We start from the raw sequence: 4,969 nt of genomic DNA on the forward strand, positions 1-4,969 counted from the left end.
TCCATTCAACTCAGTGCCACAATTTTTGGAATAATCAGGTGGAATTTGCTATTCTTGTAGTAGACGGAACAGCGTGGAAACATTAGACAGAATTTGGTTCACAGACTGTTAGGCAGGAGACTCACTCGCTTGCGAACAAAGGACTGATGTGTTGCTCTCTGGTCACCAGGGAAGGCTTGGCCAACCATCTCTCCACCGTTAAAATGTGCAAGTTTTATAAGCTTCCTTTATTGTCATTAAAAGTAACACTGTTACCTAGGCAACTACTTCTTCCCCAGGGAACTGATAAAGAAATCCAAATGTTCTCCTAAAAAAAAAACATTTGAAATCAATTTGCAAAAAGGAAAAAAAATCAAGTCTTTTTTTTTTAAAAAAAAAACACTTTTTCTACAGATTTTTTTGTTACTCCCCTGCTGCTCCTATTTTATGTTTCAGTGTGTGTGTGTGTGTGTATCTGTGTGTGTCTTTGTGTGTGTGTGTGTGTGTAAGAAACTCTAAGCAGTCATCTTAGTTACTGAATACCCTAAAATTCCATCTGCCTAAGATGTTTCCTCCCCATTGTAATACATTCAGTTTTCTAGTATTTCACAGCACGTTGGGCTAAATTATGCTTGGCTCCTTTGGCAGCCTAGTATCTTGTGTGAAAAGCACCATATTGGACAAGGCAACTGGTTTTGCAGGCACCCACTTCCGCCTTCCCCATCACACCAAAGGGAACGACACTAACGAAACAATTCTCTCCACGAAAGATCCACCTACCTGCCCACCAAAGAAGGAAAGCAAAAAAGATGGATATTTATCAGCTGCAGATCACTGGAACCAAGTTTTCAAACAGAGCGTCTTCGTTGGCCATTCATCAACAAAGAATAATTGCCAATAGTATTGGAATTTTGAGGTGGAGCTTACAAATTAGATTTCAGATTTGACGTACCACCACAGGTTCCAGGTTGAAGAAGCTTTCCTTTAGCACGCTTACAGGTTCTTCTTTAAGAAGAGCAAAGTTCTCCTAAGAAACGACGTTATGAACATTAGGGAGAAAGATGGACTTGAGAGTTTCCAAGCTAGAACATATTGATGATAGCCTTTTTGGCAACTAGAATATTTTGCAGCTCCTGGAGTCTTGAAGATTGTCCAGAGTGGCTGGATCCATTAAGAAGTCATCCTTCTGGATAGTATAAATGGTTTCAGAGCTGTGGCCTGCCTCTCCAGATTGCCTTGCTTGTAGAGAGAAGAAACTATTCATGGCCATTTGCTCAGAAAGATGGAACATTGGCAAAAAGTTTGCTTCTAGAATTCAACTCCCTTCCTTTGTTATTTTTTGGGTTGTTGTTTTTTTGGCTTTTTTGCTTGTGATTCAGAATCTTTGAATCTTGATATAAAGCAACAGAGTTATTATTATTGTAATTATGTTAAGGGAGACATGAAGTAGAAGAAAAGATGGGCAAATGGAAGGGGAACCAAGCCAGTTTCCTTTCCCACACTTGCACGTTTTTGTTCAATATCTAAAGCAACAAATGCTTTAGATATTTAAAAACAGCCACGCAGAAAATATCAAAACCATGAAGGAAAATTAAAGAGGAGTCATACATATTCCCCCAAATTCACAAACAGCAGCAGCAAACCAAGACAACTTATGTGCAACCAGAAAAACCCTTCGAATGAAACGTCTTTTGTTTTTAAAGAAAGGAATAGTCTAGATTTCTTAGAAAAAAAAGAAAAAATCTTCCTTTTTTTTCCAGTTAAAGCTAGACACAACCTAATGCACATATCTTTGTGTTTCTCTGTCTGTGTCTGTGTCTGTGTCTGTGTGTAGAGAAAGAGAGTGTACTCAAACTACTTCAAAAGCTATCCTTCAAGAAATCATTTTTCTGCCCTTGACAACAATCCCGAAATTGCTTTTGCTTCATATAGAACTGCTATTCTAAAGTGTTTGTGTGTGTGTGTACACAACAACACTGAAGAACCAACAAAGCTACAAAAAAAATAAAATAAACATAGTCATGAAAAGTGGAAGGATGGGGGCGAAAGCTTGGAAATTGTGTTAAAAACAACCACTCCATATGCATTTTCTTAATGACTGGGCATAATTAAGAAAATGAAATGTATGCAAATGCAGACACACATAGTATTAAAGATTTCCTAACACCGCTCAGATCTCTCTCTCTCTCTCTCTCTCTCTCTCTCTCTCTCTCTCTCTTTAACATTCGAGTTCATTAAAAAGTAATCCGAACATAGTAATAGAGCAGCAAGAACTGAAATTTGGGAAGAAAGGGTTATAAAAGGCCTGCGTTTAATTTTCCGAGGCATATATTTTTATCCCTACCTTCCCATCAACCTAATCATTATGCCTCCTTTTAATTCTTGCCACCAGTTAATTGGATCTCCCTAAGAAACTCAATATTCAAAGATGTTTAATTAGAGGGATTTACCATCCCTGCCTTTATAACTTTGCAGACATCTTCCCTTAAATTGTCCTTGTTTGTCATGCAGTCAAACAGGAGGGAAGGCTTTATTTAAAAACAAAAACAAAAAACAAAAGCACTTGTGAGGTGTTTTTTTTTTAAGAGCGCAGGGAAGGATCAGCTTACCTAATAACTTAAGGGGGGCCTGGATAAGAGGTAGATTTTTTTTTCCCATGCATTTTCTTTCAGAAATGCTTGTTGGATTATAGGGGCCTCCTTGCTGTACAATGGGCTAGTACAGCCATTTCATCTTTTCAGCCTGCCCTGTCAATCCAGGGCATTTGACAAACCTTCCATTGAAACCTAACAGGAACAGAGAACTTTTTCAGATGAGGCTGTTGTTTGAAATGCTTACTCATGAGTAGGTTTCCAGATTGGCAGCACCTGTCTCACTGTATCCGGGTCTGTTGGTACTTTGAGGGGGGAGATCATAGATTAAGTAGAAAAGAATGCCTATAGATCAGGGTTGAATTGGGGAGTCCTGGGTGCTGTCTGAGTTTGAAGACATTTTAGATAGATAGATAGATAGATAGATAGATAGATAGATAGATAGATAGATAGATAGATAGATAGATAGATAGATAGATATAGAGAGAGAGTGAGTGAGTCTTTATTGGCCAAGTGAGATTGGACACATAAGGAATTTGTTTTGGTGCAAATGCTCTCAGTGTACATAAAGGAAAAGATACATTCATCAAGAGTCAAGAATTATCAGGTACAACACTTAATAATAGTCATAGGTTACAATAAGCAATCAAATCATACTAGGAAACAGTCAATATAAATTGTAAGGATACAAGCAACAAGGTTACAGTCATACAGTCATAAGTGGGAGGAGATGGGTGATAAGGGGTGATGAGAAGATTAATAGTAATAGTAGTGCAGACTTTGTAAATAGTTGGACAGTGTTGAGGGAATTATTTGTTTAGCAGAGTGATGGCATTCAGGGAAAACCTGTCCTTGTGTCTAGTTGTTCTGGGGTATAGTGCTCTATAGCATCGTTTTGAGGGTAGGAGTTAAACAGTTTATGTCTGGGATGTGAGGAGTCTGTAAGTATTAAGTAGCATTGAGACTTTGTTTGAACAAAACATCAGTGCGGTTCCACAACCACCTATCCAAAGGTTTGGGAGACTAACATGTTTGGAATCCTAAGCGTGCTTTTTCAAAAGGCAACTGGACTTTGTTTTCCCTCGAAGACATTTTGCTTCTCATCCAAGAAGATTCTTCTTGAACTGAAGTCAGAACTGAAGGAGCTCCTTAGATGAGAAATGAAATGTCTCCAAGGAAAAAGCAGGAAGTCCCGTTGCCTCCTGAAAAAGCACCTTTGGGACAACCATGATCTGAATGACTGAGTATCTCCATAGACATTTAACATGTTTTGAAAGATCTCCAGAACATCATTGGGGAGAACCAAAAATGATTTTATGACCATTTTCACCCTTGCAACCATTGCAGAATCCCCATGGTTACATGATCAAAATTCAGCTCCTCGGCAACTGACTCATATTTATGACAGTTGCATTGTCCCAGTGTCACATGATCCCCTTTTGTGACCTTCTGACAAGCAAAGTCAATGGAGAAGCCAGATTCACTTAACAACCGCGTTGCTAATTTAAAAAGTGCAGTGATTCACTTAACAACTGTGGCAAGAAAAGTCATAAAACGGGGCAAAACTCACTTAAAAACTGTCTCACATAGCAATGGGAAATCTGGGTTCAATTGTGGTCGTAAGCCGAGGTGGACCTGTACTGTAGAAGCAACTCATATTTTAAAGACTTGCTGTATGGTTTTTTTTAAATCTCCTCTTTTTTCTTTTTCTTTTGGATTTGAGCTTTGCAGGTTCAAGTCAGACTGAAGGTCGAAAGAATTTCATTACTTGAAATTGTTTGTCGTAGAAACAGACAAGCTTCTCCCAAAAGTCACAAGGCGCTTGACAAGCATTCGGGACCCTGCCCAACATGAGGCCTCACTTAATCCGTGTGGAAATTGGAAAAAGTCACCGGTGAAGCAAATGAGCCAAAGGAAACAGTGAGATTTGCTGTAAGCAACATTTACAGCACTTGGCTACATACGGTATATTAGAGAGCCTTCAGGGATGGTTAGCATATAAATAAAGGGAAGGGAGGAGGAAAGCACCAAATCACTTACTTTGCACTTGCAAGAAGCATCTTAGTTAGCGATCCATTTTTATGATCATTTTTAGGAAAAACAAATATGGCGTCTTTCCAAATTCCTCAACCCTATTTCTGACCATCTTGCTTGTCCTGCACACTGCCATTGTGTTGCTTACAAGAGTTCAGCAACAATTTAGGGTCTGAATAAGCTTATTCTTCCATCCATCCACACAGAACAGAACAAAACTCAGTACTTAAGACACAAGCTTGGTAATTGGCCCACCCTTCCTAGGGAGGATAAGAAATCAGTGCAGTGGAGGCTTATGCAGAATACTTTGCAGACCTCAGGGGAAGATTCAGCTCTCTTGGGAAACTTATAGTTTTGGGAAAGAT

Source organism: Notechis scutatus, chromosome 11, assembly GCF_049901735.1.
Source record: "Notechis scutatus isolate UNSWTSFEM ecotype Mainland chromosome 11, rNotScu1.2, whole genome shotgun sequence".
NCBI lineage: Eukaryota > Metazoa > Chordata > Lepidosauria > Squamata > Elapidae > Notechis > Notechis scutatus.